This window comes from Megalopta genalis, unplaced genomic scaffold, assembly GCF_051020955.1.
Source record: "Megalopta genalis isolate 19385.01 unplaced genomic scaffold, iyMegGena1_principal scaffold0106, whole genome shotgun sequence".
Lineage (NCBI taxonomy): Eukaryota > Metazoa > Arthropoda > Insecta > Hymenoptera > Halictidae > Megalopta > Megalopta genalis.
This window is the reverse complement of record NW_027476175.1, coordinates 1-15,520: the sequence shown is the minus strand read 5'-3', so window position 1 is coordinate 15,520 and position 15,520 is coordinate 1. Positions and strand designations below refer to the sequence as shown.

The 15,520-nt window shown below is 37.4% G+C and overlaps 6 pseudogenes; all 6 read right to left on the bottom strand.

Moving 5' to 3' along the window:
* Nucleotides 1-455: 455 nt before the first annotated feature.
* Nucleotides 456-2,907, bottom strand: LOC143262270 (uridine 5'-monophosphate synthase pseudogene; annotated as a pseudogene).
* A 910-nt stretch (nt 2,908-3,817) lies between these two features.
* Nucleotides 3,818-5,375, bottom strand: LOC143262269 (uridine 5'-monophosphate synthase pseudogene; annotated as a pseudogene).
* Nucleotides 5,376-6,305: 930 nt separating this feature from the next.
* Nucleotides 6,306-6,629, bottom strand: LOC143262268 (uridine 5'-monophosphate synthase pseudogene; annotated as a pseudogene).
* Nucleotides 6,630-9,667: 3,038 nt separating this feature from the next.
* On the bottom strand, nt 9,668-11,225 carry LOC143262267 (uridine 5'-monophosphate synthase pseudogene; annotated as a pseudogene).
* Nucleotides 11,226-12,155: 930 nt separating this feature from the next.
* Nucleotides 12,156-13,713, bottom strand: LOC143258750 (uridine 5'-monophosphate synthase pseudogene; annotated as a pseudogene).
* Nucleotides 13,714-14,643: 930 nt separating this feature from the next.
* LOC143262292 (uridine 5'-monophosphate synthase pseudogene) lies at nt 14,644-14,967 on the bottom strand (annotated as a pseudogene).
* Nucleotides 14,968-15,520: the final 553 nt, after the last annotated feature.

The following is a 15,520-nucleotide window of genomic DNA, read 5'->3' as shown; positions in this document are numbered from 1 at the left end:
ATGGAAAAATTCTAAGGTAATATCTTCGCTTGTAAATTTCAATAGGTTTGAGCAGATATAAAAATCCGTAGGGTGTGTTAAGTAAACATATCGAGTATATCAATAATATATTTCTTTATTTCCTTTAATCAATATTGCTGTTTGTATAACTGAAAACTCGATGCTCATCGAGATATTTGAGAGCCTTTCTAAAAACGCATTACCGCACCACGTGCGATAACATCAAAAATCCAGTATCTTTCGCTTAAAATAGACTTGTTTCATTTATTTCCCCAGCCCCGTAAACCTTTAACGAATCCTGCGAGTCCAGCCTGGCCGCCCTTCTTGGCTTGATCTCCCAATTTCTCACTCAAATCCGGAAACTCGACCATGTTGCAGGCCAAGTCGAAGAACAACGGTTTGCAAGGGATAGGCTGCATGGATGATGCTATTAGTTTATAATTGGAAAATACTTTTTATTTCAATCGTTTTTTGTAAGCAGTCCAAAGTTCCTTCTTATATTCCAACGCGGCAGCTAACTTGTCCTTTGCCTCGGTGATACCTCTACCAACAACAGCTAAATCTGCTCCAGATTTTACAACAGATTCTGGAGTATTGTACTGTTGACCGAAATTGTCGGAACTATGGCCGAGCTTCACTCCAGGGGTCAGCTGAACGAGACCTGGATTCGTGAATATATTCGACTGACAAACGATGCCAGCGACTATGTTCGAATTTTGTGCGATCGACACTGCGTGCCGAACGTACTCGTCATTTGTTAACGCGCCTTTAGAGGACATCTGCGCCAATATAAAAATACCACGCGGTTCGTTAACATTTCCTAACGCATTTTTTAATCCATCTACTATGCTCTTTCCTGCTATCGCATGCACAGTAACAATATCTGCCCATTCCGCAATTTTGTAAATACCCTTTTGGTATTGCAAAGACACCGTGTTGCCGATATCCGCGAACTTCCGGTCCTCCATTAAAAGAAAATCGTGCTTCTTAGCCAAATCTTGCAAACGCTTTATAAAATCGCAGCTGAAGTCTTCTACTATATCTACGTGCGTTTTTTTTTAGTACCACAATGTGTGGTCCTACCAAATTTGCTAATTGTAAAATAGAGTCTGCTTTGGTCAAGTCTGCTGCCAAGCACAAAGTAGATTCTTTTGTTTCCATTAGATTGAATATTTTAGATGCAATCTCGTTTGTAGCCTTATTAGCGCGACAGTAAAATGGTATTTTCAGTCTGCATTCTGGAACTTTAAAAGAAGCTATTTAATATTCTATGAAGCAGAAAATGACGCTGCGTAAAATGTTATTTACCTTGATTAACGATAACAGGAGCTTGAGATAGCGACAAGTAGTTTAGTACATCTTTTCTTATCGTTGGCGTAATCTTGTCGGCTTCCACGAGGTAAGCCAAGAGACTGGTGACCGAGTACAAACTCCACATGTTTATACCATCAGCTTCAATATTCTTTTTGCCACCCTGTTCTCTGTCAATCACTACAAGAGCATCTGTTACCTTCAAACCCTCTTTCCTTAAAGTTTGTACAGTCTCTAGGATACTGCTGCCGCTAGTGACTACATCCTCAATGATCACACAATTATCTCCTAATTTAAAATGGCCTTCTATCATTTTCTTTGTGCCATATGCCTTTCCCTCTTTTCTTTTGATTAACATGGGGATATTAAAATTGACAGATATCAAAGTAGCTAATGGTAAAGCAGTGTAAGGTACACCACAGATCTGAGATACGTTTCCACGGTCCTCTGACAGTCTCCACAGTGCCTTCGCCAGTTGAGCCTTCGAAATATCAAGGAATATAAACAATTTAACCCTTAAATGCATAGAGTCCCAAAAATGAATCAATAACTTTTTGCGCGGATACCCGACAACAGTTTTGATATCGATACATTTGGCTGAATGGCAGTGATTCCTTTGTCCATTGACTTATCAAAAATTAACTAAAATAATTACATTTGACTTCAATATTTGTATCTTTCTGACGTTATACCAATTGGCGCGCATTTTTGATAGCGGGTTCATTTACGTACTTTTGGAAGTGGATTATTTAGAAATATTTTGGTGTATTCATTAAACAAACAATATTTTCTAAAGGTAAGGCTCTTATTTATTAACCCTTAAATGCATATTTTTGCCAATTGTCTACATTCTAGTTCAACTTAATTTTATTCAAAAACCTGAGTATGTGCGTTTCCGAACACACGTTGACAACAATAGAAAATAGACCATGTGTGAAATAAAAGACTTGACATTACTTTTGGCGAGTAAGTTATATATTTTTTGACATTTGAATGTGGTGGGTGGTAACCTTCAATGTGTTACTTGAAGAGATATTTTCTTTTTTTGAGTTTCCTATAAATGAGTGATTTATCTAATTGAAAAAGAGAGAGAGAGAAAATTACTTCTCATCTGTTGTCAGATAAGCTATGAATGTTTGATGTTGCATTTCATTCCTATACTAATAGATAATATAAATACATGACCATTTGTTTACGTCTACAATAATTTTCGAAATAAACGCATATTTTTGCCAAAAGTCTACGTACAACTTTTTTTCAAAATAAATACTCAATATTATTACCTAGATTTTTTTATTTATTTTTTACGTAACCTATGACTACATTCCTATAAAAAACAATTTTTTAAAATTCAAAACAAAAAATCATGCATTTAAGGGTTAAAAATTATACAAATGACAGAGTATGCTTGATAGAATTTATAAATTACTCATACCATAACTTTTGGCTGAGAGATTATTACTCTCAAGTCAAAATACACTGGACTTTTCAAACCAACTTTGGTCACAAATTCTCCAAATTTGATCGCGTCGATCTCAAAAAGTGAAATGGCTAACTTCTTCAATTCTACGTCCATGGCACTCGATTTTTCGCACATGATTTCTGTCTATTGAAATTAAAACACCGCGTGCTCCCTGAAAGCATGATGCACAGAGCGATATTTAACCTGTTGCACATAGCTGTTTCTATTTCGTATTATATTTCATTCAAGTGTACAGTTCATTTTAGGATAAGAATAAATTATGCAATACGTACAGATTAATAACAATTTTAACGTTAACGATGAGGGATTAGGTTTTCTGGCACTGCGTGATTGGAACGGCAGCTTCTCACCTATGTAATCGCTTTGCTGCAGATATCAAAGTATAAATACTCCACCTGTGGCAAACAAGTGAAGCTCTCAAACTCTAAAATGATCGAACAATGGAAACTTTGTAAATAATTAGATTCTGTTAAAATTCTTGCCCTCCAATTTCATCCTCAAAGATTGAAAATTTCTCCCTCAAAATTCAGTTTTATTGTAGGACGCACTTGCATTATAAAAGATGGAAATGGAAAAATTCTAAGGTAATATCTTCGCTTGTAAATTTCAATAGGTTTGAGCAGATATAAAAATCCGTAGGGTGTGTTAAGTAAACATATCGAGTATATCAATAATATATTTCTTTATTTCCTTTAATCAATATTGCTGTTTGTATAACTGAAAACTCGATGCTCATCGAGATATTTGAGAGCCTTTCTAAAAACGCATTACCGCACCACGTGCGATAACATCAAAAATCCAGTATCTTTCGCTTAAAATAGACTTGTTTCATTTATTTCCCCAGCCCCGTAAACCTTTAACGAATCCTGCGAGTCCAGCCTGGCCGCCCTTCTTGGCTTGATCTCCCAATTTCTCACTCAAATCCGGAAACTCGACCATGTTGCAGGCCAAGTCGAAGAACAACGGTTTGCAAGGGATAGGCTGCATGGATGATGCTATTAGTTTATAATTGGAAAATACTTTTTATTTCAATCGTTTTTTGTAAGCAGTCCAAAGTTCCTTCTTATATTCCAACGCGGCAGCTAACTTGTCCTTTGCCTCGGTGATACCTCTACCAACAACAGCTAAATCTGCTCCAGATTTTACAACAGATTCTGGAGTATTGTACTGTTGACCGAAATTGTCGGAACTATGGCCGAGCTTCACTCCAGGGGTCAGCTGAACGAGACCTGGATTCGTGAATATATTCGACTGACAAACGATGCCAGCGACTATGTTCGAATTTTGTGCGATCGACACTGCGTGCCGAACGTACTCGTCATTTGTTAACGCGCCTTTAGAGGACATCTGCGCCAATATAAAAATACCACGCGGTTCGTTAACATTTCCTAACGCATTTTTTAATCCATCTACTATGCTCTTTCCTGCTATCGCATGCACAGTAACAATATCTGCCCATTCCGCAATTTTGTAAATACCCTTTTGGTATTGCAAAGACACCGTGTTGCCGATATCCGCGAACTTCCGGTCCTCCATTAAAAGAAAATCGTGCTTCTTAGCCAAATCTTGCAAACGCTTTATAAAATCGCAGCTGAAGTCTTCTACTATATCTACGTGCGTTTTTAGTACCACAATGTGTGGTCCTACCAAATTTGCTAATTGTAAAATAGAGTCTGCTTTGGTCAAGTCTGCTGCCAAGCACAAAGTAGATTCTTTTGTTTCCATTAGATTGAATATTTTAGATGCAATCTCGTTTGTAGCCTTATTAGCGCGACAGTAAAATGGTATTTTCAGTCTGCATTCTGGAACTTTAAAAGAAGCTATTTAATATTCTATGAAGCAGAAAATGACGCAGCGTAAAATGTTATTTACCTTGATTAACGATAACAGGAGCTTGAGATAGCGACAAGTAGTTTAGTACATCTTTTCTTATCGTTGGCGTAATCTTGTCGGCTTCCACGAGGTAAGCCAAGAGACTGGTGACCGAGTACAAACTCCACATGTTTATACCATCAGCTTCAATATTCTTTTTGCCACCCTGTTCTCTGTCAATCACTACAAGAGCATCTGTTACCTTCAAACCCTCTTTCCTTAAAGTTTGTACAGTCTCTAGGATACTGCTGCCGCTAGTGACTACATCCTCAATGATCACACAATTATCTCCTAATTTAAAATGGCCTTCTATCATTTTCTTTGTGCCATATGCCTTTTCCTCTTTTCTTTTGATTAACATGGGGATATTAAAATCGACAGATATCAAAGTAGCTAATGGTAAAGCAGTGTAAGGTACACCACAGATCTGAGATACGTTTCCACGGTCCTCTGACAGTCTCCACAGTGCCTTCGCCAGTTGAGCCTTTGAAATATCAAAGAATATAAACAATTTAAAAATTATACAAATGACAGAGTATGCTTGATAGAATTTATAAATTACTCATACCATAACTTTTGGCTGAGAGATTATTACTCTCAAGTCAAAATACACTGGACTTTTCAAACCAACTTTGGTCACAAATTCTCCAAATTTGATCGCGTCGATCTCAAAAAGTGAAATGGCTAACTTCTTCAATTCTACGTCCATGGCACTCGATTTTTCGCACATGATTTCTGTCTATTGAAATTAAAACACCGCGTGCTCCCTGAAAGCATGATGCACAGAGCGATATTTAACCTGTTGCACATAGCTGTTTCTATTTCGTATTATATTTCATTCAAGTGTACAGTTCATTTTAGGATAAGAATAAATTATGCAATACGTACAGATTAATAACAATTTTAACGTTAACGATGAGGGATTAGGTTTTCTGGCACTGCGTGATCGGAACGGCAGCTTCTCACCTATGTAATCGCTTTGCTGCAGATATCAAAGTATAAATACTCCACCTGTGGCAAACAAGTGAAGCTCTCAAACTCTAAAATGATCGAACAATGGAAACTTTGTAAATAATTAGATTCTGTTAAAATTCTTGCCCTCCAATTTCATCCTCAAAGATTGAAAATTTCTCCCTCAAAATTCAGTTTTATTGTAGGACGCACTTGCATTATAAAAGATGGAAATGGAAAAATTCTAAGGTAATATCTTCGCTTGTAAATTTCAATAGGTTTGAGCAGATATAAAAATCCGTAGGGTGTGTTAAGTAAACATATCGAGTATATCAATAATATATTTCTTTATTTCCTTTAATCAATATTGCTGTTTGTATAACTGAAAACTCGATGCTCATCGAGATATTTGAGAGCCTTTCTAAAAACGCATTACCGCACCACGTGCGATAACATCAAAAATCCAGTATCTTTCGCTTAAAATAGACTTGTTTCATTTATTTCCCCAGCCCCGTAAACCTTTAACGAATCCTGCGAGTCCAGCCTGGCCGCCCTTCTTGGCTTGATCTCCCAATTTCTCACTCAAATCCGGAAACTCGACCATGTTGCAGGCCAAGTCGAAGAACAACGGTTTGCAAGGGATAGGCTGCATGGATGATGCTATTAGTTTATAATTGGAAAATACTTTTTATTTCAATCGTTTTTTGTAAGCAGTCCAAAGTTCCTTCTTATATTCCAACGCGGCAGCTAACTTGTCCTTTGCCTCGGTGATACCTCTACCAACAACAGCTAAATCTGCTCCAGATTTTACAACAGATTCTGGAGTATTGTACTGTTGACCGAAATTGTCGGAACTATGGCCGAGCTTCACTCCAGGGGTCAGCTGAACGAGACCTGGATTCGTGAATATATTCGACTGACAAACGATGCCAGCGACTATGTTCGAATTTTGTGCGATCGACACTGCGTGCCGAACGTACTCGTCATTTGTTAACGCGCCTTTAGAGGACATCTGCGCCAATATAAAAATACCACGCGGTTCGTTAACATTTCCTAACGCATTTTTTAATCCATCTACTATGCTCTTTCCTGCTATCGCATGCACAGTAACAATATCTGCCCATTCCGCAATTTTGTAAATACCCTTTTGGTATTGCAAAGACACCGTGTTGCCGATATCCGCGAACTTCCGGTCCTCCATTAAAAGAAAATCGTGCTTCTTAGCCAAATCTTGCAAACGCTTTATAAAATCGCAGCTGAAGTCTTCTACTATATCTACGTGCGTTTTTTTTTAGTACCACAATGTGTGGTCCTACCAAATTTGCTAATTGTAAAATAGAGTCTGCTTTGGTCAAGTCTGCTGCCAAGCACAAAGTAGATTCTTTTGTTTCCATTAGATTGAATATTTTAGATGCAATCTCGTTTGTAGCCTTATTAGCGCGACAGTAAAATGGTATTTTCAGTCTGCATTCTGGAACTTTAAAAGAAGCTATTTAATATTCTATGAAGCAGAAAATGACGCTGCGTAAAATGTTATTTACCTTGATTAACGATAACAGGAGCTTGAGATAGCGACAAGTAGTTTAGTACATCTTTTCTTATCGTTGGCGTAATCTTGTCGGCTTCCACGAGGTAAGCCAAGAGACTGGTGACCGAGTACAAACTCCACATGTTTATACCATCAGCTTCAATATTCTTTTTGCCACCCTGTTCTCTGTCAATCACTACAAGAGCATCTGTTACCTTCAAACCCTCTTTCCTTAAAGTTTGTACAGTCTCTAGGATACTGCTGCCGCTAGTGACTACATCCTCAATGATCACACAATTATCTCCTAATTTAAAATGGCCTTCTATCATTTTCTTTGTGCCATATGCCTTTCCCTCTTTTCTTTTGATTAACATGGGGATATTAAAATCGACAGATATCAAAGTAGCTAATGGTAAAGCAGTGTAAGGTACACCACAGATCTGAGATACGTTTCCACGGTCCTCTGACAGTCTCCACAGTGCCTTCGCCAGTTGAGCCTTCGAAATATCAAGGAATATAAACAATTTAACCCTTAAATGCATAGAGTCCCAAAAATGAATCAATAACTTTTTGCGCGGATACCCGACAACAGTTTTGATATCGATACATTTGGCTGAATGGCAGTGATTCCTTTGTCCATTGACTTATCAAAAATTAACTAAAATAATTACATTTGACTTCAATATTTGTATCTTTCTGACGTTATACCAATTGGCGCGCATTTTTGATAGCGGGTTCATTTACGTACTTTTGGAAGTGGATTATTTAGAAATATTTTGGTGTATTCATTAAACAAACAATATTTTCTAAAGGTAAGGCTCTTATTTATTAACCCTTAAATGCATATTTTTGCCAATTGTCTACATTCTAGTTCAACTTAATTTTATTCAAAAACCTGAGTATGTGCGTTTCCGAACACACGTTGACAACAATAGAAAATAGACCATGTGTGAAATAAAAGACTTGACATTACTTTTGGCGAGTAAGTTATATATTTTTTGACATTTGAATGTGGTGGGTGGTAACCTTCAATGTGTTACTTGAAGAGATATTTTCTTTTTTTGAGTTTCCTATAAATGAGTGATTTATCTAATTGAAAAAGAGAGAGAGAGAAAATTACTTCTCATCTGTTGTCAGATAAGCTATGAATGTTTGATGTTGCATTTCATTCCTATACTAATAGATAATATAAATACATGACCATTTGTTTACGTCTACAATAATTTTCGAAATAAACGCATATTTTTGCCAAAAGTCTACGTACAACTTTTTTTCAAAATAAATACTCAATATTATTACCTAGATTTTTTTATTTATTTTTTACGTAACCTATGACTACATTCCTATAAAAAACAATTTTTTAAAATTCAAAACAAAAAATCATGCATTTAAGGGTTAAAAATTATACAAATGACAGAGTATGCTTGATAGAATTTATAAATTACTCATACCATAACTTTTGGCTGAGAGATTATTACTCTCAAGTCAAAATACACTGGACTTTTCAAACCAACTTTGGTCACAAATTCTCCAAATTTGATCGCGTCGATCTCAAAAAGTGAAATGGCTAACTTCTTCAATTCTACGTCCATGGCACTCGATTTTTCGCACATGATTTCTGTCTATTGAAATTAAAACACCGCGTGCTCCCTGAAAGCATGATGCACAGAGCGATATTTAACCTGTTGCACATAGCTGTTTCTATTTCGTATTATATTTCATTCAAGTGTACAGTTCATTTTAGGATAAGAATAAATTATGCAATACGTACAGATTAATAACAATTTTAACGTTAACGATGAGGGATTAGGTTTTCTGGCACTGCGTGATCGGAACGGCAGCTTCTCACCTATGTAATCGCTTTGCTGCAGATATCAAAGTATAAATACTCCACCTGTGGCAAACAAGTGAAGCTCTCAAACTCTAAAATGATCGAACAATGGAAACTTTGTAAATAATTAGATTCTGTTAAAATTCTTGCCCTCCAATTTCATCCTCAAAGATTGAAAATTTCTCCCTCAAAATTCAGTTTTATTGTAGGACGCACTTGCATTATAAAAGATGGAAATGGAAAAATTCTAAGGTAATATCTTCGCTTGTAAATTTCAATAGGTTTGAGCAGATATAAAAATCCGTAGGGTGTGTTAAGTAAACATATCGAGTATATCAATAATATATTTCTTTATTTCCTTTAATCAATATTGCTGTTTGTATAACTGAAAACTCGATGCTCATCGAGATATTTGAGAGCCTTTCTAAAAACGCATTACCGCACCACGTGCGATAACATCAAAAATCCAGTATCTTTCGCTTAAAATAGACTTGTTTCATTTATTTCCCCAGCCCCGTAAACCTTTAACGAATCCTGCGAGTCCAGCCTGGCCGCCCTTCTTGGCTTGATCTCCCAATTTCTCACTCAAATCCGGAAACTCGACCATGTTGCAGGCCAAGTCGAAGAACAACGGTTTGCAAGGGATAGGCTGCATGGATGATGCTATTAGTTTATAATTGGAAAATACTTTTTATTTCAATCGTTTTTTGTAAGCAGTCCAAAGTTCCTTCTTATATTCCAACGCGGCAGCTAACTTGTCCTTTGCCTCGGTGATACCTCTACCAACAACAGCTAAATCTGCTCCAGATTTTACAACAGATTCTGGAGTATTGTACTGTTGACCGAAATTGTCGGAACTATGGCCGAGCTTCACTCCAGGGGTCAGCTGAACGAGACCTGGATTCGTGAATATATTCGACTGACAAACGATGCCAGCGACTATGTTCGAATTTTGTGCGATCGACACTGCGTGCCGAACGTACTCGTCATTTGTTAACGCGCCTTTAGAGGACATCTGCGCCAATATAAAAATACCACGCGGTTCGTTAACATTTCCTAACGCATTTTTTAATCCATCTACTATGCTCTTTCCTGCTATCGCATGCACAGTAACAATATCTGCCCATTCCGCAATTTTGTAAATACCCTTTTGGTATTGCAAAGACACCGTGTTGCCGATATCCGCGAACTTCCGGTCCTCCATTAAAAGAAAATCGTGCTTCTTAGCCAAATCTTGCAAACGCTTTATAAAATCGCAGCTGAAGTCTTCTACTATATCTACGTGCGTTTTTAGTACCACAATGTGTGGTCCTACCAAATTTGCTAATTGTAAAATAGAGTCTGCTTTGGTCAAGTCTGCTGCCAAGCACAAAGTAGATTCTTTTGTTTCCATTAGATTGAATATTTTAGATGCAATCTCGTTTGTAGCCTTATTAGCGCGACAGTAAAATGGTATTTTCAGTCTGCATTCTGGAACTTTAAAAGAAGCTATTTAATATTCTATGAAGCAGAAAATGACGCAGCGTAAAATGTTATTTACCTTGATTAACGATAACAGGAGCTTGAGATAGCGACAAGTAGTTTAGTACATCTTTTCTTATCGTTGGCGTAATCTTGTCGGCTTCCACGAGGTAAGCCAAGAGACTGGTGACCGAGTACAAACTCCACATGTTTATACCATCAGCTTCAATATTCTTTTTGCCACCCTGTTCTCTGTCAATCACTACAAGAGCATCTGTTACCTTCAAACCCTCTTTCCTTAAAGTTTGTACAGTCTCTAGGATACTGCTGCCGCTAGTGACTACATCCTCAATGATCACACAATTATCTCCTAATTTAAAATGGCCTTCTATCATTTTCTTTGTGCCATATGCCTTTTCCTCTTTTCTTTTGATTAACATGGGGATATTAAAATCGACAGATATCAAAGTAGCTAATGGTAAAGCAGTGTAAGGTACACCACAGATCTGAGATACGTTTCCACGGTCCTCTGACAGTCTCCACAGTGCCTTCGCCAGTTGAGCCTTTGAAATATCAAAGAATATAAACAATTTAAAAATTATACAAATGACAGAGTATGCTTGATAGAATTTATAAATTACTCATACCATAACTTTTGGCTGAGAGATTATTACTCTCAAGTCAAAATACACTGGACTTTTCAAACCAACTTTGGTCACAAATTCTCCAAATTTGATCGCGTCGATCTCAAAAAGTGAAATGGCTAACTTCTTCAATTCTACGTCCATGGCACTCGATTTTTCGCACATGATTTCTGTCTATTGAAATTAAAACACCGCGTGCTCCCTGAAAGCATGATGCACAGAGCGATATTTAACCTGTTGCACATAGCTGTTTCTATTTCGTATTATATTTCATTCAAGTGTACAGTTCATTTTAGGATAAGAATAAATTATGCAATACGTACAGATTAATAACAATTTTAACGTTAACGATGAGGGATTAGGTTTTCTGGCACTGCGTGATCGGAACGGCAGCTTCTCACCTATGTAATCGCTTTGCTGCAGATATCAAAGTATAAATACTCCACCTGTGGCAAACAAGTGAAGCTCTCAAACTCTAAAATGATCGAACAATGGAAACTTTGTAAATAATTAGATTCTGTTAAAATTCTTGCCCTCCAATTTCATCCTCAAAGATTGAAAATTTCTCCCTCAAAATTCAGTTTTATTGTAGGACGCACTTGCATTATAAAAGATGGAAATGGAAAAATTCTAAGGTAATATCTTCGCTTGTAAATTTCAATAGGTTTGAGCAGATATAAAAATCCGTAGGGTGTGTTAAGTAAACATATCGAGTATATCAATAATATATTTCTTTATTTCCTTTAATCAATATTGCTGTTTGTATAACTGAAAACTCGATGCTCATCGAGATATTTGAGAGCCTTTCTAAAAACGCATTACCGCACCACGTGCGATAACATCAAAAATCCAGTATCTTTCGCTTAAAATAGACTTGTTTCATTTATTTCCCCAGCCCCGTAAACCTTTAACGAATCCTGCGAGTCCAGCCTGGCCGCCCTTCTTGGCTTGATCTCCCAATTTCTCACTCAAATCCGGAAACTCGACCATGTTGCAGGCCAAGTCGAAGAACAACGGTTTGCAAGGGATAGGCTGCATGGATGATGCTATTAGTTTATAATTGGAAAATACTTTTTATTTCAATCGTTTTTTGTAAGCAGTCCAAAGTTCCTTCTTATATTCCAACGCGGCAGCTAACTTGTCCTTTGCCTCGGTGATACCTCTACCAACAACAGCTAAATCTGCTCCAGATTTTACAACAGATTCTGGAGTATTGTACTGTTGACCGAAATTGTCGGAACTATGGCCGAGCTTCACTCCAGGGGTCAGCTGAACGAGACCTGGATTCGTGAATATATTCGACTGACAAACGATGCCAGCGACTATGTTCGAATTTTGTGCGATCGACACTGCGTGCCGAACGTACTCGTCATTTGTTAACGCGCCTTTAGAGGACATCTGCGCCAATATAAAAATACCACGCGGTTCGTTAACATTTCCTAACGCATTTTTTAATCCATCTACTATGCTCTTTCCTGCTATCGCATGCACAGTAACAATATCTGCCCATTCCGCAATTTTGTAAATACCCTTTTGGTATTGCAAAGACACCGTGTTGCCGATATCCGCGAACTTCCGGTCCTCCATTAAAAGAAAATCGTGCTTCTTAGCCAAATCTTGCAAACGCTTTATAAAATCGCAGCTGAAGTCTTCTACTATATCTACGTGCGTTTTTAGTACCACAATGTGTGGTCCTACCAAATTTGCTAATTGTAAAATAGAGTCTGCTTTGGTCAAGTCTGCTGCCAAGCACAAAGTAGATTCTTTTGTTTCCATTAGATTGAATATTTTAGATGCAATCTCGTTTGTAGCCTTATTAGCGCGACAGTAAAATGGTATTTTCAGTCTGCATTCTGGAACTTTAAAAGAAGCTATTTAATATTCTATGAAGCAGAAAATGACGCAGCGTAAAATGTTATTTACCTTGATTAACGATAACAGGAGCTTGAGATAGCGACAAGTAGTTTAGTACATCTTTTCTTATCGTTGGCGTAATCTTGTCGGCTTCCACGAGGTAAGCCAAGAGACTGGTGACCGAGTACAAACTCCACATGTTTATACCATCAGCTTCAATATTCTTTTTGCCACCCTGTTCTCTGTCAATCACTACAAGAGCATCTGTTACCTTCAAACCCTCTTTCCTTAAAGTTTGTACAGTCTCTAGGATACTGCTGCCGCTAGTGACTACATCCTCAATGATCACACAATTATCTCCTAATTTAAAATGGCCTTCTATCATTTTCTTTGTGCCATATGCCTTTTCCTCTTTTCTTTTGATTAACATGGGGATATTAAAATCGACAGATATCAAAGTAGCTAATGGTAAAGCAGTGTAAGGTACACCACAGATCTGAGATACGTTTCCACGGTCCTCTGACAGTCTCCACAGTGCCTTCGCCAGTTGAGCCTTTGAAATATCAAAGAATATAAACAATTTAAAAATTATACAAATGACAGAGTATGCTTGATAGAATTTATAAATTACTCATACCATAACTTTTGGCTGAGAGATTATTACTCTCAAGTCAAAATACACTGGACTTTTCAAACCAACTTTGGTCACAAATTCTCCAAATTTGATCGCGTCGATCTCAAAAAGTGAAATGGCTAACTTCTTCAATTCTACGTCCATGGCACTCGATTTTTCGCACATGATTTCTGTCTATTGAAATTAAAACACCGCGTGCTCCCTGAAAGCATGATGCACAGAGCGATATTTAACCTGTTGCACATAGCTGTTTCTATTTCGTATTATATTTCATTCAAGTGTACAGTTCATTTTAGGATAAGAATAAATTATGCAATACGTACAGATTAATAACAATTTTAACGTTAACGATGAGGGATTAGGTTTTCTGGCACTGCGTGATCGGAACGGCAGCTTCTCACCTATGTAATCGCTTTGCTGCAGATATCAAAGTATAAATACTCCACCTGTGGCAAACAAGTGAAGCTCTCAAACTCTAAAATGATCGAACAATGGAAACTTTGTAAATAATTAGATTCTGTTAAAATTCTTGCCCTCCAATTTCATCCTCAAAGATTGAAAATTTCTCCCTCAAAATTCAGTTTTATTGTAGGACGCACTTGCATTATAAAAGATGGAAATGGAAAAATTCTAAGGTAATATCTTCGCTTGTAAATTTCAATAGGTTTGAGCAGATATAAAAATCCGTAGGGTGTGTTAAGTAAACATATCGAGTATATCAATAATATATTTCTTTATTTCCTTTAATCAATATTGCTGTTTGTATAACTGAAAACTCGATGCTCATCGAGATATTTGAGAGCCTTTCTAAAAACGCATTACCGCACCACGTGCGATAACATCAAAAATCCAGTATCTTTCGCTTAAAATAGACTTGTTTCATTTATTTCCCCAGCCCCGTAAACCTTTAACGAATCCTGCGAGTCCAGCCTGGCCGCCCTTCTTGGCTTGATCTCCCAATTTCTCACTCAAATCCGGAAACTCGACCATGTTGCAGGCCAAGTCGAAGAACAACGGTTTGCAAGGGATAGGCTGCATGGATGATGCTATTAGTTTATAATTGGAAAATACTTTTTATTTCAATCGTTTTTTGTAAGCAGTCCAAAGTTCCTTCTTATATTCCAACGCGGCAGCTAACTTGTCCTTTGCCTCGGTGATACCTCTACCAACAACAGCTAAATCTGCTCCAGATTTTACAACAGATTCTGGAGTATTGTACTGTTGACCGAAATTGTCGGAACTATGGCCGAGCTTCACTCCAGGGGTCAGCTGAACGAGACCTGGATTCGTGAATATATTCGACTGACAAACGATGCCAGCGACTATGTTCGAATTTTGTGCGATCGACACTGCGTGCCGAACGTACTCGTCATTTGTTAACGCGCCTTTAGAGGACATCTGCGCCAATATAAAAATACCACGCGGTTCGTTAACATTTCCTAACGCATTTTTTAATCCATCTACTATGCTCTTTCCTGCTATCGCATGCACAGTAACAATATCTGCCCATTCCGCAATTTTGTAAATACCCTTTTGGTATTGCAAAGACACCGTGTTGCCGATATCCGCGAACTTCCGGTCCTCCATTAAAAGAAAATCGTGCTTCTTAGCCAAATCTTGCAAACGCTTTATAAAATCGCAGCTGAAGTCTTCTACTATATCTACGTGCGTTTTTTTTTAGTACCACAATGTGTGGTCCTACCAAATTTGCTAATTGTAAAATAGAGTCTGCTTTGGTCAAGTCTGCTGCCAAGCACAAAGTAGATTCTTTTGTTTCCATTAGATTGAATATTTTAGATGCAATCTCGTTTGTAGCCTTATTAGCGCGACAGTAAAATGGTATTTTCAGTCTGCATTCTGGAACTTTAAAAGAAGCTATTTAATATTCTATGAAGCAGAAAATGACGCTGCGTAAAATGTTATTTACCTTGATTAACGATAACAGGAGCTT